Source organism: Telmatherina bonti (genome assembly GCF_933228915.1).
Source record: "Telmatherina bonti genome assembly, chromosome: 20".
Taxonomy (NCBI): Eukaryota; Metazoa; Chordata; class Actinopteri; order Atheriniformes; family Telmatherinidae; genus Telmatherina; species Telmatherina bonti.
Window position 1 is genome coordinate 35,433,434 of NC_136618.1, and position 24,220 is coordinate 35,457,653.

A 24,220-nucleotide genomic window follows, 5' to 3' on the forward strand; every position below is an offset into this window, starting at 1 on the left:
ATTGGACTGGACTGGACTAGACTGGACTGGACTGGACTGGACTGAAGTGGACTGGACTGGACTGGACTGAATTGGACTGGACTGGACTAGACTGGACTGGACTGGACTGGACTGAAGTGGACTGGACTGGACTGGACTGGACTGGACTGAAGTGGACTGGACTGGACTGGACTGGATTGCGCTTGCTTCTGGATGAATCCAGTTGGAGCTAAATTAGTTTCTCTTTAACTGTCTCCTTACTTTTGCCGTGTTTAGCAGGTTGTCAGGTGTAAATCTTAGAGTAAACTCAATACTTTTCATAACCCATCATGTATCAGTTGTTTAGGTTGTAATATATTCTAACATGAAGATTTATATTAATTATAAAGCTGTCATGAATACAGAAGCTCAACCTTTAACTCAAGCATGTTTTGTGGGCTGAACAGACAGAGATGGATGAACCTTCCCGTTCCTTTTCTCCCCTATGAGCAGGACAAAGTGAAAAGGCGTCTTTAAGATCAGTTCTTCAACCACAAGAGCAACACAGGACTGTTGGACACCGGAGAAGAGGTCACATGAAGAGGTTTAACTCTTAGTTAAATCTGTACTTTAACTAACTGTGTCGTTCTGGTTCCAAACCTCAGCAGGGAAGTGCCATCCTTACCAAGCAGCTAAACCAACCAGAAACAAGAAATGACACAAATCTGCAATAGATCACTCTTTTCTCGTCTGTCTCATTTCAGCCCACTTTTCTCTTCTCTCCTACATTCTCCTGCCTTTGACCCTGAAATAGTTCACAGCCGCATGTTTTTCAGGATTCTAAAATGCATCTGCAGGAGGGAGGACTGATGGGAGTGGAGGCTTCCTGCAGGGCATTGCTTCTCAGTCCAACACTGTAAACTCAATATCAACAAACATGTTTGTGGCTTGTCTGACAGAAATGAATGAATACAGCAGTGGGTTGCAGAGAAACACTAGTTTGATTATCAAGCTGTCACATTTAACTGATGTTGGGTTAAAATAATGACCTGCAGGAAAGGATGTCTCCTCTCATTAAATACATCTTACCTCAGCTTCTCTCTCCTTGTGTTAGTTCTCGCCTTGCATCTCAGGTGGGAGGAACTGAAGAGCAAATAGAAGAGAGAAGAAAGTGAGTGTCTGTAGTTTGAGATGTTAGGCTGTTATATTTTCATAAGTAAACACTTACTGCAATAACCGCGTTACACACTTACAGTGTGTATATCTCAGAAACATCACAGGCTTTTGACAGAAATAATATGTGTCCTTGGAGTGATTGCTGGTTGGCTGCATGCACACAAACACACACAAATGCTAGATGTTGTCGGTGTTACATTCATTAAAAAGCATCTCACAGTCATAAACATTACTTCCAAAACAGAGGCGTGACTGCAGCCACACTCCCAGTGACAGCCATGTCATCCCCGCTGCTTTCATAGAGCTGCTGTCTGTCTCAGTCAGCATGGTCAGATGAAGGGAGGAAGGAAAACTGTCAGGAAACACAGAACTGTCGTCTCTGTGCAGAATTGTGTAAATGTAGATTCAGCTGAGGATGAAGTAATGGTAGCTCAGATCTCCTCTCAGCCTTTCGTCAAGGGTCAGGAGAAATGTGCATGAAGCTATTGCAAGATATTTTACACTCATTGGGCCCTGCAAAATGTCCACATTGTGAAACATTGGGCCCGTCCTGCTTCAGCACCGCTTTAACTGTTGGCGTGATAGACAAGGTGTTGAAAACTTACTTCTGAGGAATCGATCAGATCGGCTGCATGTGTGGAGTGGTGGGGGGGCATTGACAGGGGTGGGGGGTAGTTGTGGGGCCCTGATCGGGGCCCTCCTGTCCCCTGCTCCCCCGGGGGTATCTCACAGGGGACACGTTGGGAAAGAAAGGTGAGGGCGTGCAGGAGCCGATGGATGAAGTGGTGACTGAATGTTAGGGTAGAGGGGGGGGGGTGGGGGGATCAGGGTGAAAGAATTTAGGAAAGTGGATGGCCGTTGGGATAGGAGGAAGGGGGGGTGTATGCAGATGGGTGGGGGTGCGTATGTGGGGTTAATTTGGTGGTACAGGGAAGTGATGGGGTGGGTGTACAATGAGGAGTGTGAATGTGGAGGTGGGTGTAGGGAGGTGTGTGTGTGTGTAGAGTGGGGTATGCGTGTATGGAAGAATGGGTGATTATAGAGGGAGCAGGGATGTGTGTGTGAGGGGGTGTGTGTGTATAAAGAACGGGGGTAGGAGAGTGTGAGTTTGAGCGTGTGTCAGAGAATGGGTGTATAGGGTGTGTTTAAGGAGGAAGTGTGGATGCGTGTGGGTGTGGGTGGGGGTAGGTGGGTGGGTGCATGTGTGTGTGTGTGTGTGTGTGCGTGGGTGTATGTGTGTGTGTGTGTATGTGTGTGTGTGTGTGTGTTTGTGTGCGTGGGTGCATGGAGGGTCTTGGTGCTCGGGGAGCGCTGCTGGTGCGCTGGGGTGCGGCCTGGCTGCCGCTCGGTGGCGGTCTGGGGATCCCGGCCCTCCGTCGGTGTGGGCTGGGCCCTCTGCCTGCGGGGGTGGGGGGGTTGCTTCCGGGCTCTTGGGGCCGTGGGGCCCGCGCTCTGTCTGCCCTGGGGGGCCGGTGCCCAGCGGGGCCGGTCCTCGCTGGTCCAGGCCTGCTGGGGCCTGTTCCCCCTGACTGCGGGGGACTCTGGCTGGGACCCCCCTCTGCCGCCTCCTGGGTCGGTGCATGGCTGGCTCCGGGGTGGGGCGGTTGGGGTCTGTGCCTGGGGATGGCTGCCGATGGCCCGGGTCTCGGGGGTCCTCCTGGCGTGCCTCTTGCCTTTGTGTGGGAAGGGTCACACTGGCATGATCTTCTCTGAACACGTTCCACTCTGCATGTTCTGCATGTGACACAGTCACCGAGTCGTCACGCAGTTTTATTCACTAACAGCAGCTGGTTTTCTCATTTCTGTTTGTTTCTCATTTATATTTAACTTTTTACATTCATAGTTTAGTTACTATGATCTAAAGTTGGCTTGTATGTGTATGTATATGTGTTAATACTGGCAAGTGCGTATATGTTTGTAGGTATGTATGTGTGTGTATGTGTGTGCATAGAGGTGTGTGTGTAAATGTATGTATGTGTATATGTATATGTGTACATATGTATATATTTGTGTATATATATATATTATGTGTGTATACGTGTGTGTATATGTATGTGTATGTATGCGTGTGTATGTGTGTGTATATGTATGTGTGTGCCTGTATGTGTGTATGTATACATCTGTAGGTTGTTGTCTTTCTTTTTGTTTTTGGGTTATTTTTTAGTTGTTGTTTTTTTCTCTCCCTTTTCTCTCCCTTTATCTCTTTCCCTTTTCTTATGAGGTGTTTCTTCTCCTTTCTCTTTCTGTCTTTTGTCTGTCCTCTCTGGTCCAGCAGTACAAACTCTACAATTCAAACAACAATACAAAATAAACATAGAAATAAAATAAAAATTCAGAAAGTCAAGGGGATCATTATATCTATAAAGCTTCCCTTGGCAGAGAAAATTTGCTCAGCAGAACATCCAGACCATCATTCTGCTGCCTAAATGCTGGACAAGACAACACAAAAAAAACAAACAAAAAAAAAACTTACTTCTGAGAGTTTGTTCACTGACATCAAGGCTCACAGCGGTTCCACCTCACCACCATTAGAATCTCCCGTTCCACCTCACCACCATGAGAATCTCCCGTTCCACCTCATCATGAGAATCTCCCGTTCCACCTCATCACCATGAAAATCTCTGGTTCCACCTCACCACCATTAGAATCTCCCGTTCCACCTCACCACCATGAGAATCTCCCGTTCCACCTCATCATGAGAATCTCCCGTTCCACCTCATCACCATGAGAATCTCTTGTTCCACCTCACCACCATGAGAATCTCCCGTTCCACCTCATGACCAGAGGAATCTCCCGTTCCATCTCATGACCAGAGGAATCACCCGTTCCACCTCATCACCATGAGAATCTCCCGTTCCACCTCATCACCATGAGAATCTCCCGTTCCACCTCACCACCATGAGAATCTCCCGTTCCATCTCATGACCAGAGGAATCTCCCGTTCCACCTCATCACAATGAGAATCTCCCGTTCCACCTCATTATGATGACAATCTCCTGTTCTACCTCATCACAATGAGAATCTCCCGTTCCACCTCATCATGATGAGAATCTCTCGTTCCACCTCATTATGATGACAATCTCCTGTTCCACCTCATCACAATGAGAATCTCCCGTTCCACCTCATCATGATGAGAATCTCTCGTTCCACCTCATCACCATGAGATTCTCCCGTTCCACCTCATCATCATGAGAATGTCCCGTTCCACCTCATCACCATGAGAATCTCCCGTTCCATCTCATCACCATGAGAATCTCCTGTTCCACCTCACCACCATGAGAATCTCCCATTCCAACTCAGCACTTTGAGAATCTCCCGTTCCACCTCATGACCAGAGGAATCTCCCGTTCCACGTCATCACCATGAGAATCTCCTGTTCGACCTCATCACCATGAGAATCTCCCGTTCCACCTCATCACCACGAGAATCTCCCGTTCCACCTCATCACCATGAGAATCTCCCGTTCCACCTCATCACCATGAGAATCTCCCGTTCCACCTCATTATGATGAGAATCTCCTGTTCTACCTCATCACAATGAGAATCTCCCGTTCCACCTCATCATGATGAGAATCTCTCGTTCCACCTCATCACCATGAGAATATTCCATTCCACCTCATCACCATGAGAATCTCCCGTTCCACCTCATCATGATGAGAATCTCCCGTTCCACCTCATTATGATGAGAATCTCCCGTTCCACCTCATCACCGTGAAAATCCCCCGTTCCACCTCATCCCCATGAGCATCTCCTGTTCCACCTCATCACCATGAGAATCTCCCGTTCCACCTCATCATGATGAGAATCTCCCGTTCCACCTCATTATGATGAGAATCTCCTGTTCTACCTCATCACAATGAGAATCTCACGTTCCACCTCATCATGATGAGAATCTCACGTTCCACCTCATCACCATGTGAATCTCCCGTTCTACCTCATCATTATGAGAATCTCGCGTTCCACCTCATTATGATGAGAATCTCCTGTTCCACCTCATCACAATGAGAATCTCCCGTTCCACCTCATCATGATGAGAATCTCTCGTTCCACCTCATCACCATGAGATTCTCCCGTTCCACCTCATCATGATGAGAATCTCCCGTTCCACCTCATCATGATGAGAATCTCACGTTCCACCTCATCATGATGAGAATCTCCCGTTCCACCTCATCACCATGAGAATCTCCCATTCCACCTCATCATCATGAGAATCTCCCGTTCCACCTCATCACAATGAGAATCTCCCGTTCCACCTCATCATGATGAGAATCTCCCGTTCCACCTCATTATGATGAGAATCTCCTGTTCCACCTCATCACCGTGAGAGTCCCCCATTCCACCTCATCCCCATGAGAATCTCCTGTTCCACCTCATCACCATGAGAATCTCCCATTCCACCTCATCATGATGAGAATCTCCCGTTCCACCTCATCACCATGAGAATCTCCCGTTCCACCTCATCACAATGAGAATCTCCCGTTCCACCTCATCATGATGAGAATCTCCCGTTCCACCTCATCAGGATGAGAATCTCCCGTTCCACCTCATTATGATGAGAATCTCCCATTCCACCTCATCATGATGAGAATATCCCATTCCACCTCATCACCATGAGAATCTCCCATTCCACCTCATCACCATGAGAATCTCCCGTTCCACCCCATTACCAGAGGAATCTCCCGTTCCACCTCATCATGATGAGAATCTCCCGTTCCACCTCATCACCATGAGAATCTCCCGTTCCACCTCATCACCATGAGAATCTCCCGTTCCACCTTATCATGATGAGAATCTCCCGTTCCACCTCATCACCATGAGAATCTCCTGTTCCACCTCATCACCATGAGAATCTCCCGTTCCACCTTATCATGATGAGAATCTCTCGTTCCACCTCATCATGATGAGAATCTCCCGTTCCACCTCATCACCATGAGAATCTCCGTTCCACCTCATCACCATGAGAATCTCCCGTTCCACCTCATCATGATGAGAATCTCTCGTTCCACCTCATCACCATGAGAATCTCCCGTTCCACCTCATCATTATTAGAATCTCCCGTTCCACCTCATCACCATGAGAATCTCCCGTTCCACCGTATCATGATGAGAATCTCCCGTTCCACCTCATCATGATGAGAATCTCTCGTTCCACCTCATCACCATGAGAATCTCCCATTCCACCTCATCACCATGAGAATCTCCCGTTCCACCTCATCACCATGAGACTCTCCCGTTCCACCTCATCACCATGAGAATCTCCCGTTCCACCTCATCATGATGAGAATCTCCCGTTCCACCTCATCACAATGAGAATCTCCAGTTCCACCTCATTATGATGAGAATCTCCCGTTCCACCTCATTATGATGAGAATCTCCCGTTCCACCTCATCATGATGAGAATCTCTCGTTCCACCTTATCACCAAGAGAATCTCCCATTCCACCTTATCACCATGAGAATCTCCCTTTCCACCTCATCATGATGAGAATCTCCCGTTCCACCTCACCACGATGAGAATCTCCCGTTCCACCTCATCATGAGAATCTCCCGTTCCACCTCATCATGATGATAATCTCCCGTTCCACCTCATCATGATGAGAATCTCCCGTTCCACCTCATTATGATGAGAATCTCCTGTTCTACCTCATCACAATGAGAATCTCCCGTTCCACCTCATCACCATGAGAATCTCCCGTTCCACCTCATCATTATGAGAATCTCGCGTTCCACCTCATTATGATGAGAATCTCCTGTTCCACCTCATCACAATGAGAATCTCCCGTTCCACCTCATCACCATGAGAATCTCCCGTTCCACCTCATCATGATGAGAATCTCCCGTTCCACCTCATCATGATCAGAATCTCACGTTCCACCTCATCATGATGAGAGTCTCCCGTTCCACCTCATTATGATGAGAATCTCCCGTTCCACCTCATTATGATGAGAATCTCCCGTTCCACCTCATCATGATGAGAATCTCTCATTCCACCTTATCACCAAGAGAATCTCCCATTCCACCTCATCACCATGAGAATCTCCCTTTCCACCTCATCATGATGAGAATCTCCCGTTCCACCTCACCACCATGAGAATCTCCCGTTCCACCTCATCATGAGAATCTCCCGTTCCACCTCATCACCATGAGAATCTCCCGTTCCACCTCATCACCATGAGAATCTCCCGTTCCACCACATCACCATGAGAATCTCCTGTTCCACCTCACCACCATGAGAATCTCCCATTCCACCTCACCACCATGAGAATCTCCCATTCCATCTCATCACCATGAGAATATCCTGTTCCACCTCATCACCATGAGAATCTCCTGTTCCACCTCACCACCATGAGAATCTCCCATTCCATCTCATCACCATGAGAATCTCCTGTTCCACCTCACCACCATGAGAATCTCCCGTTCCACCTCATGACCAGAGGAATCTCCCGTTCCACCTTATCATGATGAGAATCTCCCGTTCCACCTCATCACAATGAGAATCTCCCGTTCCACCTCATCACCATGAGAATCTCCCGTTCCACCTCATCACCATGAGAATCTCCAGTTCCACCTCATCACAATGAGAATCTCCCGTTCCACCTCATTATGATGAGAATCTCCTGTTCTACCTCATCACAATGAGAATCTCCCGTTCCACCTCATCATGATGAGAATCTCTCGTTCCACCTCATCACCATGAGAATCTTCCATTCCACCTCATCACCATGAGAATCTCCTGTTCCACCTCATCACCATGAGAATCTCCCATTCCACCTCATCATGATGAGAATCTCCCGTTCCACCTCATCACCGTGAGAATCTCCTGTTCCACCTCATCAGCATTAGAATCTCCCGTTCCACCTCATCATGATGAGAATCTCCCGTTCCACCTCATCACAATGAGAATCTCCCGTTCCACCTCATCATGATGAGAATCTCCCGTTCCACCTCATTATGATGAGAAGCTCCTGTTCCACCTCATCACCGTGAGAATCCCCCATTCCACCTCATCCCCATGAGAATCTCCTGTTCCACCTCATCACCATGAGAATCTCCCATTCCACCTCATCATGATGAGAATCTCCCGTTCCACCTCATCACCATGAGAATCTCCCGTTCCACCTCATCATTATGAGAATCTCCCGTTCCACCTCATTATGATGAGATACTCCTGTTCTACCTCATCACAATGAGAATGTCCCGTTCCATCTCATCATGATGAGAATCTGCCGTTCCACCTCATCATGATGAGAATCTCCCGTTCCACCTCATCATGATGAGAATCTCCCATTCCACCTCATCATGATGAGAATCTCCCGTTCCACCTCATCACCATGAGAATCTCCCGTTCCACCTCATCATTATGAGAATCTCCCGTTCCACCTCATTATGATGAGATACTCCTGTTCTACCTCATCACAATGAGAATGTCCCATTCCACCTCATCATGATGAGAATCTCCCGTTCCACCTCATCATGATGAGAATCTCCCGTTCCACCTCATCATGATGAGAATCTCCCGTTCCACCTCATCATGATCAGAATCTCACGTTCCACCTCATCATGATGAGAGTCTCCCGTTCCACCTCATTATGATGAGAATCTCCCGTTCCACCTCATTATGATGAGAATCTCCCGTTCCACCTCATCACCATGAGAATCTCCCTTTCCACCTCATCATGATGAGAATCTCCCGTTCCACCTCACCACCATGAGAATCTCCCGTTCCACCTCATCATGAGAATCTCCCGTTCCACCTCATCACCATGAGAATCTCCCGTTCCACCTCATCACCATGAGAATCTCCCGTTCCACCACATCACCATGAGAATCTCCTGTTCCACCTCACCACCATGAGAATCTCCCATTCCACCTCACCACCATGAGAATCTCCCATTCCATCTCATCACCATGAGAATATCCTGTTCCACCTCATCACCATGAGAATCTCCTGTTCCACCTCACCACCATGAGAATCTCCCATTCCATCTCATCACCATGAGAATCTCCTGTTCCACCTCACCACCATGAGAATCTCCCGTTCCACCTCATGACCAGAGGAATCTCCCGTTCCACCTTATCATGATGAGAATCTCCCCTTCCACCTCATCACAATGAGAATCTCCCGTTCCACCTCATCACCATGAGAATCTCCCGTTCCACCTCATCACCATGAGAATCTCCCGTTCCACCTCATCACAATGAGAATCTCCCGTTCCACCTCATTATGATGAGAATCTCCTGTTCTACCTCATCACAATGAGAATCTCCCGTTCCACCTCATCATGATGAGAATCTCTCGTTCCACCTCATCACCATGAGAATCTTCCATTCCACCTCATCACCATGAGAATCTCCTGTTCCACCTCATCACCATGAGAATCTCCCATTCCACCTCATCATGATGAGAATCTCCCGTTCCACCTCATCACCGTGAGAATCTCCTGTTCCACCTCATCAGCATTAGAATCTCCCGTTCCACCTCATCATGATGAGAATCTCCTGTTCCACCTCACCACCATGAGAATCTCCCATTCCACCTCACCACCATGAGAATCTCCCATTCCATCTCATCACCATGAGAATATCCTGTTCCACCTCATCACCATGAGAATCTCCTGTTCCACCTCACCACCATGAGAATCTCCCATTCCATCTCATCACCATGAGAATCTCCTGTTCCACCTCACCACCATGAGAATCTCCCGTTCCACCTCATGACCAGAGGAATCTCCAGTTCCACCTTATCATGATGAGAATCTCCCGTTCCACCTCATCACAATGAGAATCTCCCGTTCCACCTCATCACCATGAGAATCTCGCGTTCCACCTCATCACCATGAGAATCTCCCGTTCCACCTCATCACAATGAGAATCTCCCGTTCCACCTCATTATGATGAGAATCTCCTGTTCTACCTCATCACAATGAGAATCTCCCGTTCCACCTCATCATGATGAGAATCTCTCGTTCCACCTCATCACCATGAGAATCTTCCATTCCACCTCATCACCATGAGAATCTCCTGTTCCACCTCATCACCATGAGAATCTCCCATTCCACCTCATCATGATGAGAATCTCCCGTCCCACATCATCACCGTGAGAATCTCCTGTTCCACCTCATCAGCATTAGAATCTCCCGTTCCACCTCATCATGATGAGAATCTCCCGTTCCACCTCATCACAATGAGAATCTCCCGTTCCACCTCATCATGATGAGAATCTCCCGTTCCACCTCATTATGATGAGAAGCTCCTGTTCCACCTCATCACCGTGAGAATCTCCCATTCCACCTCATCATGATGAGAATCTCCCGTTCCACCTCATCACCATGAGAATCTCCCGTTCCACCTCATCATTATGAGAATCTCCCGTTCCACCTCATTATGATGAGATACTCCTGTTCTACCTCATCACAATGAGAATGTCCCGTTCCACCTCATCATGATGAGAATCTCCCGTTCCACCTCATCAGGATGAGAATCTCCCGTTCCACCTCATTATGATGAGAATCTCCCGTTCCACCTCATTATGATGAGAATCTCCTGTTCTACCTCATCACAATGAGAATCTCCCGTTCCACCTCATTATGATGAGAATCTCTCGTTCCACCTCATCACCATGAGAATCTCCCGTTCCACCTCATCACCATGAGAATCTCCCGTTCCACCTCATCACCATGAGAATCTCCCGTTCCACCTCATTATGATGAGAATCTCCTGTTCTACCTCATCACAATGAGAATCTCCCGTTCCACCTCATCATGATGAGAATCTCTCGTTCCACCTCATCACCATGAGAATATTCCATTCCACCTCATCACCATGAGAATCTCCCGTTCCACCTCGTCATAATGAGAATCTCCCGTTCCACCTCATCACAATGAGAATCTCCCGTTCCACCTCATTATGATGAGAATCTCCCGTTCCACCTCATTATGATGAGAATCTCCCGTTCCACCTCATCATGATGAGAATCCCCCGTTCCACCTCATCCCCATGAGAATCTCCTGTTCCACCTCATCACCATGAGAATCTCCCGTTCCACCTCATCATGATGAGAATCTCCCGTTCCACCTCATTATGATGAGAATCTCCTGTTCTACCTCATCACAATGACAATCTCCCGTTCCACCTCATCATGATGAGAATCTCCCGTTCCACCTCATTATGATGAGAATCTCCCTTTCTACCTCATCACAATGAGAATCTCCCATTCCACCTCATCATGATGAGAATCTCCCGTTCCACCTCATCACCATGAGAATCTCCCATTCCACCTCATCACCATGAGAATCTCCCGTTCCACCCCATTACCAGAGGAATCTCCCGTTCCACCTCATCATGATGAGAATCTCCCGTTCCACCTCATTATGATGAGAATCTCCTGTTCTACCTCATCACAATGAGAATCTCCCGTTCCACCTCATCATGATGAGAATCTCTCTTTCCACCTCATCACCATGAGAATCTCCCGTTCCACCTCATCACCATGAGAATCTCCCGTTCCACCTTATCACGATGAGAATCTCCCGTTCCACCTCATCATGATGAGAATCTCCTGTTCCACCTCATCACCATGAGAATCTCCCGTTCCACCTTATCATGATGAGAATCTCTCGTTCCACCTCATCATGATGAGAATCTCCCGTTCCACCTCATCACCATGAGAATCTCCGTTCCACCTCATCACCATGAGAATCTCTCGTTCCACCTCATCATGATGAGAATCTCTCGTTCCACCTCATCACCATGAGAATCTCCCGTTCCACCTCATCATTATTAGAATCTCCCGTTCCACCTCATCACCATGAGAATCTCCCGTTCCACCTTATCATGATGAGAATCTCCCGTTCCACCTCATCACCATGAGAATCTCCCGTTCCACCACATCACCATGAGAATCTCCCGTTCCACCTCATCATGAGAATCTCCCGTTCCACCTCATCACCATGAGAATCTCCCGTTCCACCTCATCACCATGAGAATCTCCCGTTCCACCACATCACCATGAGAATCTCCTGTTCCACCTCACCACCATGAGAATCTCCCATTCCACCTCACCACCATGAGAATCTCCCATTCCATCTCATCACCATGAGAATATCCTGTTCCACCTCATCACCATGAGAATCTCCTGTTCCACCTCACCACCATGAGAATCTCCCATTCCATCTCATCACCATGAGAATCTCCTGTTCCACCTCACCACCATGAGAATCTCCCGTTCCACCTCATGACCAGAGGAATCTCCCGTTCCACCTTATCATGATGAGAATCTCCCCTTCCACCTCATCACAATGAGAATCTCCCGTTCCACCTCATCACCATGAGAATCTCCCGTTCCACCTCATCACCATGAGAATCTCCCGTTCCACCTCATCACAATGAGAATCTCCCGTTCCACCTCATTATGATGAGAATCTCCTGTTCTACCTCATCACAATGAGAATCTCCCGTTCCACCTCATCATGATGAGAATCTCTCGTTCCACCTCATCACCATGAGAATCTTCCATTCCACCTCATCACCATGAGAATCTCCTGTTCCACCTCATCACCATGAGAATCTCCCATTCCACCTCATCATGATGAGAATCTCCCGTTCCACCTCATCACCGTGAGAATCTCCTGTTCCACCTCATCAGCATTAGAATCTCCCGTTCCACCTCATCATGATGAGAATCTCCTGTTCCACCTCACCACCATGAGAATCTCCCATTCCACCTCACCACCATGAGAATCTCCCATTCCATCTCATCACCATGAGAATATCCTGTTCCACCTCATCACCATGAGAATCTCCTGTTCCACCTCACCACCATGAGAATCTCCCATTCCATCTCATCACCATGAGAATCTCCTGTTCCACCTCACCACCATGAGAATCTCCCCTTCCACCTCATGACCAGAGGAATCTCCCGTTCCACCTTATCATGATGAGAATCTCCCGTTCCACCTCATCACAATGAGAATCTCCCGTTCCACCTCATCACCATGAGAATCTCGCGTTCCACCTCATCACCATGAGAATCTCCCGTTCCACCTCATCACAATGAGAATCTCCCGTTCCACCTCATTATGATGAGAATCTCCTGTTCTACCTCATCACAATGAGAATCTCCCGTTCCACCTCATCATGATGAGAATCTCTCGTTCCACCTCATCACCATGAGAATCTTCCATTCCACCTCATCACCATGAGAATCTCCTGTTCCACCTCATCACCATGAGAATCTCCCATTCCACCTCATCATGATGAGAATCTCCCGTCCCACATCATCACCGTGAGAATCTCCTGTTCCACCTCATCAGCATTAGAATCTCCCGTTCCACCTCATCATGATGAGAATCTCCCGTTCCACCTCATCACAATGAGAATCTCCCGTTCCACCTCATCATGATGAGAATCTCCCGTTCCACCTCATTATGATGAGAAGCTCCTGTTCCACCTCATCACCGTGAGAATCTCCCATTCCACCTCATCATGATGAGAATCTCCCGTTCCACCTCATCACCATGAGAATCTCCCGTTCCACCTCATCATTATGAGAATCTCCCGTTCCACCTCATTATGATGAGATACTCCTGTTCTACCTCATCACAATGAGAATGTCCCGTTCCACCTCATCATGATGAGAATCTCCCGTTCCACCTCATCAGGATGAGAATCTCCCGTTCCACCTCATTATGATGAGAATCTCCCGTTCCACCTCATTATGATGAGAATCTCCTGTTCTACCTCATCACAATGAGAATCTCCCGTTCCACCTCATTATGATGAGAATCTCTCGTTCCACCTCATCACCATGAGAATCTCCCGTTCCACCTCATCACCATGAGAATCTCCCGTTCCACCTCATCACAATGAGAATCTCCCGTTCCACCTCATCATGATGAGAATCTCTCGTTCCACCTCATCACCATGAGAATATTCCATTCCACCTCATCACCATGAGAATCTCCCGTTCCACCTCGTCATAATGAGAATCTCCCGTTCCACCTCATCACAATGAGAATCTCCCGTTCCACCTCATTATGATGAGAATCTCCCGTTCCACCTCATTATGATGAGAATCTCCCGTTCCACCTCATCACCGTGAGAATCCCCCGTTCCACCTCATCCCCATGAGAATCTCCTGTTCCACCTCATCACCATGAGAATCTCCCGTTCCACCTCATCATGATGAGAATCTCCTGTTCTACCTCATCACAATGAGAATCTCCCATTCCACCTCATCATGATGAGAATCTCCCGTTCCACCTCATCACCATGAGAATCTCCCATTCCACCTCATCACCATGAGAATCTCCCGTTCCACCCCATTACCAGAGGAATCTCCCGTTCCACCTCATCATGATGAGAATCTCCCGTTCCACCTCATTATGATGAGAATCTCCTGTTCTACCTCATCACAATGAGAATCTCCCGTTCCACCTCATCATGATGAGAATCTCTCTTTCCACCTCATCACCATGAGAATCTCCCGTTCCACCTCATCACCATGAGAATCTCCCGTTCCACCTCATCACCATGAGAATCTCCCGTTCCACCTCATCATGATGAGAATCTCCTGTTCCACCTCATCACCATGAGAATCTCCCGTTCCACCTCATCACCATGAGAATCTCCCGTTCCACCTTATCATGATGAGAATCTCTCGTTCCACCTCATCATGATGAGAATCTCCCGTTCCACCTCATCACCATGAGAATCTCCGTTCCACCTCATCACCATGAGAATCTCCCGTTCCACCTCATCATGATGAGAATCTCTCGTTCCACCTCATCACCATGAGAATCTCCCGTTCCACCTCATCATTATTAGAATCTCCCGTTCCACCTCATCACCATGAGAATCTCCCGTTCCACCTTATCATGATGAGAATCTCCCGTTCCACCTCATCATGATGAGAATCTCTCGTTCCACCTCATCACCATGAGAATCTCCCGTTCTACCTCATCATGATGAGAATCTCCCGTTCCACCTCCTCATGATGATAATCTCCCGTTCCACCTCATCACCATGAGAATCTCCCGTTCCACCACATCACCATGAGAATCTCCCGTTCCACCTCATCATGATGAGAATCTCCCGTCATGTGTTATGATTGTAAAGTTTTTTCTCAGTAAAAGGGATCTACAATCCTGCAACCAGTTTTTACTGCGCTGTCAGGAATTTCCACATTCAGGTTATTGTGTGATGTTGTAATTATCAGTTCAAGCCTGTCTGACCAACATGCTGTGCTTTTCGGTTTGTCCATTTCAACAGATTTACTACTTAACGTACATGTTCCCACCCTCTTTTCCCAGCTATATCAGGAAAGATGGTTATAGTCTTTCAAAAATACTGATTCTTGCAGGAATCATAAAGAAATGAGAAAAATTGTAGAATTACAGATAAATAATAAAAGATCAGTTTATGCTTCCAAAGTTAATTGGTATAAAATCTTTTTTCTCCCCCCACCCTTTGCAATTTATTCAGATTTTATAATGTGTGAACTTGCTGGAGGCTATTCCTTCATCCATTTGATGCTGTGTGCCCTGCTGCATCAAATGTGGCATCCTTTGGTTTCATTTATAGATAACGAGGAGTCAAGTGGAGGTTCTGCCAAGCAGATGAAAGGATAATTCTTCCAAAAAGAGGCTTTAATGCATTTCTGCTGCCTGTATGAGTTTATGAGTCACTGTATGTTGTGTGCAGAATGTGCAGAGTATCATGGATTGCATGCTCCTCTGTCGATGGAATCATTTGAAAGCAGGATCAAGACAGAAGCACTTGTGTGATCACAGCAGGGTGTAGGGGGCCAGGCTGCACAGAGAGGAAACAGAGCAGCCTCATTAATCCCCGCTGATAGAGTTCGTCAGTAAACTGTAGAAACCTCGGTTTCTGAATCACTCTCCAGCTCTGAAGACACTTGCAGCCTCGCACACGAAATGTGGGGATACAAAGAAACATATCCGATTTCAGCTGGTGACACTTAGATAACATGAGCATGTTTATTTCTGTTCTAATAACCAAAACTTCCTTATAAATATTAAATACGCTGTCTAGATGACGGTCATAACCAATGTTTGAGTTTAACCTCAGTATGACATGTCTGGTTTTCTGTGAATCCAGGATGTGGAGGAGGTGGACTGAAGCCTGACTGCTGGGAACTGCATTTTATATGCAGATAAAACAAACTGCTCATGTTCGCAGCTGTTTTAGGAGTTATTTTCCAGCTTTGATTGTAAAAAGCATAAAATGTGGGATATTCCAGCATCATAAAAAATACTGTGAAATATCAGGAAAAAACTAATAACAGTGACAATCCCATATTAAAAAATACAGTTTTTATCTTATTTATATTTATGTTTATATCAATATTTTTTGTTTGGATTTTTTCTTTCATTTTGAATTTTAATTATTTTTAATATCCATCCAGCCATGTTTTCTTCAGCATATCTGGGAGATATAATCCCTCCAGCGTGTCCTGGGTCTTCCCCGGGGTCTCCTCCCAGAGGGACGTGCCTGGAACACCTCACCAGGGAGGCGTCCAGGAGGCATCCTGACCAGATGCCCGAGCCACCTCAACTGGTTCCTCTCCATGCGGAGGAGCAGCGGCTCTACTCTGAGCCCCTCCCGGATGACCGAGCTCCTCACCCTATCTCTAAGGGAGAGCCCGGCCACCCTGCGGAGGAAACTCATTTCAGCCGCCTGTATACGAGATCTCCTTCTTTCAGTCACGACCCACAGCTCATGACCATAGGTGAGGGTAGGAACGTAGATCGACTGGTAAATGGAGAGCTTCGCCTTCTGGCTCAGCTCCTTCTTCACCACGACAGACCGGCGCAGAGCCCGCATTACTGCAGACGCCGCACTGATCCGTCTGTCCATCTCACACTCCATCCTTCCCTCACTCGTGAACAAGACCCCGAGATATTTAAACTCCTCCACTTGAGGCAGGACCTGACTCCCGACACGCAGAGGGCAATCCACCCTATTCTGGTGGAGGACCATGGTCTCAGATTTGGAGTCACAGCTCTTTGGCTTTTTTCATCTAAATGTTGTCAGATCTAAAGAAATGTTGGTTTTAGGTGCAAAAATGTTGGTTGGAATACAAACACTTTATTTCAAATGAGAGTTGGTCCATTGGCTTGGGTGGAGAATAAATGTGTCAACTGTCCTCTGAGTTATCTTTACATGTACGGCAGCTGCTGGTGCTGAGAACAGATACGATGACGTTGGTCTAATTCACTGAAAACTAGACTAATGATGAATGTAGCATCAAGAAAAGGGAGAACTGAGCCAATCGGCTCATCTCTTCCCCAAAGCTCATCAGATGTTCTTATAAATCAGATGTTGAGAAGAGATAAAGGCTTAGAGCTGCATTTATTCACAAATCAGCCAGATTCAGGCTCCTCAAATCATTTCCTTTTAAAAGTTTAAAAGAACTAGATTCATTACCTCAAGTACACATGGAAATACTGACAAATTTACCAGACTACTCACAGAGGGAAGCCTTAAGCTAAAACAGGCTTGCAACATGTCTCAGCGGAAGTCACTGCATGCACTCATGAAAATATCTCACATTCCTTTCTCTTTCGTTCGCAAACAGAAGCAATATTCTGAGAATGAAAACAGATATATAAAAATATCTGACATTTTTCACAAACATGTTTAAACCAGACTATAGGATACAGAAAAGAAGTGGCAGGGAAGAATGGCTCAGCTAGAGAGGGGCTGTCCAAACCACAAACTAGAGATCTTCTTTCAAAAATTGAAATGTTGGTTGGCGTCTATCCACATAAGCAATATTCCTCAGTAGTTACTGTCATATCTGATTTACCTGGTATAATACCTGATAATACCCAGGAAATCCTGGAGAACTCCTGGGAAATCCTGGATAATACCTGGAAAATCCTGGAGATTTCCTGGGGAATCCTGGATAATACCTGGGAAATCCTGGAGATTTACTGGGGAATCCTGGATAATACCTGTGAAATCCTGGATAATACCTGGGAAATCCTGGAGATTTACTGGGGAATCCTGGATAATACCTGGGAATCCTGGATAATACCTGGTAAATCCTGGAGATTTCCTGGGGAATCCTGGATAATACCTGGGAATCCTGGAGATTTACTGGGGAATCCTGGATAATACCTGGGAATCCTGGAGATTTCCTTGGGAATCCTGGATAATACCTGGGAATCCTGGAGATTTCATGGGGAATCCTGGATAATACCTGGGAATCCTGGAGATTTCCTGGGGAATCCTGGATAATACCTGGGAATCCTGGAGATTTCCTGGGGTTTCCTGTGTGGGTAGACCCTGGTCAAAATGGACTTCATTCTTTAGCAGCCAGACTAGAAATTGTTTCTGACAACATGTTTATCCTGGGATTCAGCAGTTAGTGCAAGTTTAGAATCAATCCATATACGATACAATCCAGACCGAAATCCCTCTTGAAATCTCTGTTCTAAGGGCTGAAAAGGAGAAGGATGCACCCCCTTGTCATCAGGAACTTGCATTCTGACACCCTGCACACCTCTGACAGCACCACCAGGCTAAAGGTTGTGCTGGACGCAGAAGGCAGAAACAGGTGCATGGGTAGTTTCCTCGCTCTCTTGTGGTTCTTACTACATAGTTTGGTGTGTTTTCAAGGAGCTGAGATGTCACCTGACACAGAAACCGGAGCAATACCACCAGAGTAGAGTTGTATACAGACACACAACCAGAGAAAGGAACGAGCCAGAGAGGAAGAGGAACAAGAGGAAGACTACAGAGAAACCGCCAAACAAAAAGAACCTGAAGAAGATGCTGAAACGCTGAGATTAGCAAAAACAGCCACGCATTATGTCACCAACCGCCGTCACAATGCAGAAGTAAACACTGAACTCAGCACGTTGTAACGTGTTCAGCATGTTTCTAATGTGGAGTGCTGAAGAAGTTCTGTCACCAGACGGACAATAAAGATCCTTATCTACAGTGTATCAACCGACTTAACCACCATGGCAACGGAAAATATGAATGGAAGCATGAGGACAACGTCTGACCACAGGCAAAGCTACATGATATGTAACCCCGGGACCCGTAGCGTTCCAGGGATCAGAACTGACCCGTAGCGTTCCAGGGACCAGAACTGACCCGTAGCGTTCCAGGGACCAGAACTGACCCGTAGCGTTCCAGGGACCAGAACTGACCCGTAGCGTTCCAGGGACCAGAACTGACCCGTAGCGTTCCAGGGACCAGAACTGACCCGTAGCGTTCCAGGGACCAGAACTGACCCGTAGCGTTCCAGGGACCAGAACTGACCCGTAGCGTTCCAGGGACCAGAACTGACCCGTAGCGTTCCAGGGATCAGAACTGACCCGTAGCGTTCCAGGGACCAGAACTGACCCGTAGCGTTCCAGGGACCAGAACTGACCCGTAGCGTTCCAGGGACCAGAACTGACCCGTAGCGTTCCAGGGACCAGAACTGACCCGTAGCGTTCCAGGGACCAGAACTGACCCGTAGCGTTCCAGGGACCAGAACTGACCCGTAGCGTTCCAGGGACCAGAACTGACCCGTAGCGTTCCAGGGACCAGAACTGACCCGTAGAGTTCCAGGGATCAGAACTGACCCGTAGCGTTCCAGGGATCAGAACTGACCCGTAGCGTTCCAGGGACCAGAACTGACCCGTAGCGTTCCAGGGACCAGAACTGACCCGTAGCGTTCCAGGGACCAGAACTGACCCGTAGCGTTCCAGGGACCAGAACTGACCCGTAGCGTTCCAGGGACCAGAACTGACCCGTAGCGTTCCAGGGACCAGAACTGACCCGTAGCGTTCCAGGGACCAGAACTGACCCGTAGCGTTCCAGGGACCAGAACTGACCCGTAGCGTTCCAGGGATCAGAACTGACCCGTAGCGTTCCAGGGACCAGAACTGACCCGTAGCGTTCCAGGGACCAGAACTGACCCGTAGCGTTCCAGGGATCAGAACTGACCCGTAGCGTTCCAGGGACCAGAACTGACCCGTAGCGTTCCAGGGACCAGAACTGACCCGTAGCGTTCCAGGGACCAGAACTGACCCGTAGCGTTCCAGGGACCAGAACTGACCCGTAGCGTTCCAGGGACCAGAACTGACCCGTAGCGTTCCAGGGACCAGAACTGACCCGTAGCGTTCCAGGGACCAGAACTGACCCGTAGCGTTCCAGGGACCAGAACTGACCCGTAGCGTTCCAGGGACCAGAACTGACCCGTAGCGTTCCAGGGACCAGAACTGACCCGTAGCGTTCCAGGGACCAGAACTGACCCGTAGAGTTCCAGGGATCAGAACTGACCCGTAGCGTTCCAGGGACCAGAACTGACCCGTAGCGTTCCAGGGACCAGAACTGACCCGTAGCGTTCCAGGGATCAGAACTGACCCGTAGCGTTCCAGGGATCAGAACTGACCCGTAGCGTTCCAGGGACCAGAACTGACCCGTAGCGTTCCAGGGACCAGAACTGACCCGTAGCGTTCCTGCAGGATCACTCGAAGCGTCCTGCCTGCTAGAGGCTTGGGCGTCCTGTGCTGGAAAAATCTTTGTGGATGAGAAACAACGATGCTGAGTCAAACTGCCTTTGTTAGTTTATTCACACAAATGATACATGTAAGTCATACATGGAGAGATCTCTGAGAAGTAAAGAAAGTCGGCAGCTTATATAGTTCCGAAACTCCTCCTCTGTGGCTAGGCAGACCATATGAAACAATCATTATCTCTTATTTAAGACTAAACTGAACTCACTAAGCATCAATCACTTACTATATTACTTTATTACCTTTAACCTCTAACCTTTAGGCAACTGGTCAACCAAGCAGTTGACAAAAACAGATGCGCTGCAGGAAACTCTTCCTGCCTCTAACATTACCAGCGCATTCCATTGAGAGGTCATACATGAGTTAAAGAAAGCAGTTCACAATGAGTACAATGTCTGAACTTTATCTACATGGACTACAGAATACAACAAATCAATGTATATATGTCTAATATCTAATACAAATCAAACTCATAACAATTTTCCAACACAGTCCACACCTTGTGGCAACAACACGGACAGGCAGCGTTCACCTTCTGCATGTGTCCTAACTGAACAGAAATGTTGAACACGGTGTTGTTAGAAGACCGTCAGCACCAGGTGGTTCATCTTACCGTTCTGTTGTTGTTAAGAAACAATCATCCTTGTGTTTACATCCCGTCTCCAGTCTAAATATCGCTGCAGAAGAAAACTGCAATAACCTTCCTTTTTATTTCCCACTTATCTGTTTATGCATTTGTTGCAACATCGACAGAATATTCTCTAAAACCAAGGCTGCCACGTGCAGCTCTGCATGCAGGTGTAAAGAAAGGAGAAGAATCTCTGAAAGACAAGTAGAAGCTAATGGCTTCTAATGAATTCCAGGACTCGCTCTTTCTCCTCCTGTCCTTGTCTGCTTCTCTCACTCCGACCCGACGAGCTTCTGACAAGCAGCTACAACATCTAGCTTGATCCAAACCCCAGTGTTCAGACACACCTCCTGTCTGCCGGCTTCGGCTGACTCCCACTTCTGCTGTAATATTTATCTCACTGGAGCCTGTTTCCCATTCGTTTTCATCTTGAAAGACAAAGTAATAAATAGATATGCAGGATAATACATGTCTGAAAGACACATGAGACAAATCCAAAGGTGACTTACGCAACGTTCAGACTGCTTGGAATTTCTCCGGTGACAGGAGAGGTGAAATCAGAGGCTGGACAAAGGAACCCAGATTAATCTGGAATGCCTCAGTATGTCTGGTATCTGACACATACTGAGCCATTTACATCTGCACCACACATCTGATCACTCACCCACTTCTGCAATCTTTTTTATTAATAGATGGTTTGATGTGAAACACTTAATTATTCGACCATTCAAATCATTGTGGAAACACTTTCTCCCTTATCCTCTGATGTCTTGAAACACCCAGCCTCTCTACAGTTGTTACCCCCCCCCAACCCCCCCCCCCCATCCACCAGCCTCATGATGTAATGTCTGTTTACACTTCAGCATAGTTAAAAAGCACAAGTTCTGTTTGGAAGTTTACACATTTAGTCATTTTGGGCTGTAAACTGTGGAAAATGTTTCTTTTTCATGAACTTCTTTCTCTTGTTCTGCTGGGGCTGAGGACCTGAGCCGGGCCTGCAGGGAGGGAAAGGAATGCTTTATCGTGCATTCCACTTGTATTCTGAGGTTCATTCCCAAAGGAATTATTGATGGAAAATTAAAAACTGACCTTGTTTGTTCCCTAACAGACAAGATGGCTGCTGCCAGTACCACCTCAGTAGCAGTGGCGGCTGGTGAAAAATGTTCGAGGTGGGGCTGACGTGACAATACATTGCTTTGCCTGGTCTAGTGTAAGAATACAAATCAACAGTCAGACGATTACAATTTCACAGTGATGATTTAATCTCCTCAAATCACCATTTTCATGGATAAAGAAACTTAAACAGTTTTCAACAATATAATACTCTAAGCATGTTATAGAAAAAGCATCAAATATAATGAGTCAAATATTAAAGGGTATAAACTGAATTTATACATATCAACAGTGTGTGTGAGTGAATCAGAGAAAGAAGAATGTGTTTGTGTTCCTGAGGTGAGTATGGTGTGATAGCTGAGTGGAGGGGATGGACAGGTTTTATTTGGACAGGAACTTTGATCGTCTGTCTTTCTGAGTGGCAAATTTCTCAAAGACTCTGGTGTTGAAATCAGGATGTCCCGTGTTAGATGTTTCTCTATGAAGAGCAGAGCCAAAGCATTAAGGCGATCTTGTGCCGTTGTATTCCTTAGGAACGTTTTTATTCTCTTTAACGTTGAGAAGCGCCTCTCTGACTCTGATGTGGACATTGGCGTGGTAATCAGGATGTTGAGAAGACTTACAGTTTCTGTCTTGGAGATTATTCTCCTCAGAACCTGAAAGAGAGCCACTGCACCACTGCAGCTCTGGATCTCTTCATGACTGTAGATCAAGGACAGCTCTGTTTTAAGCCTGGCCTTGTCCAGTGAGGGATATGCTTCCACCGTAGTATCCAGCGGGGAATCTGGGAACTTCTTGTCGTGTTCTGGGAACAAGTCTCCCTGCAGCAGAGCAGCACTGACCAGGTGTTTGGTGAAGGAAAACCTCTCCTTGGCACGGCACATAATGGTGTCGCATACCTATAACATGATATGTCATTTGAAAAAAGGTAAAAACTAAGTTTTGACATTTTATTTTAAACAATAAGCTTTATACTTTTTTAAAATGGATTTTTCTTATTTTTATTTATATCTTATAACTTTAATTTTTTTTTTTTACTTTTTGTATTGAATGTACACTGAGAGCAAGTAACCACCGGAATCAAATGACTTGTTGAAAAAAATTATTCAGATTGCAATTCTTTCCTTTCCTGAACAGCTAAATTGTATGAGCCAGTATGTACTCTGTTACTCTGTACCAGGGGTCTCCAGCTCCAGTTTTCATGAGCTACCATCCTGCAAGTTTTAGTTTTCCCAGGTACAACACACTTTATTCAAATGGAGAGATTCTCCAACAACTTGTTGTCATCTTCTGCACCTGCCTGTTTATGAGACATTGATTTGGGTCAGGTGTGTCACAGCAGGGAAACACCAAAGCCTGCAGGATGGTAGCCCACAAGGACAGGAGTTGGAGACCCCTGATCTATATATTCATATCGTAACATGACAAAGTATATTTCAGTCAGTAGCACTATTTCAAACAGCTAGTGTGGTGAAAAGTTGTTATTCTTCTGTCCACCAGGTGGCAGCAGTAAGTGTTTACCTCCAATGCCAAATGGTGTTTCCTGTCTTCTCCCAATGTCTGCCGTTTCTTTGTGGGTGGTTCCTGTACAGGTCCACTGGACTCCTGACCCTCAGCTAGGGAAGGAGCAGCTTCTCTGATAATACACAAACAGTACATATGAACCAAAAATCATTTCTGAAAACTGGTTAACATATAATATATAACTCCAAGACAAGACTGTATTGAATGATGAGTTACTGTATTTGAACATTAAGCTACATAGAGTCTATTCAGAGACAACATTTGGGTAACACTGTGCACAGAAGCT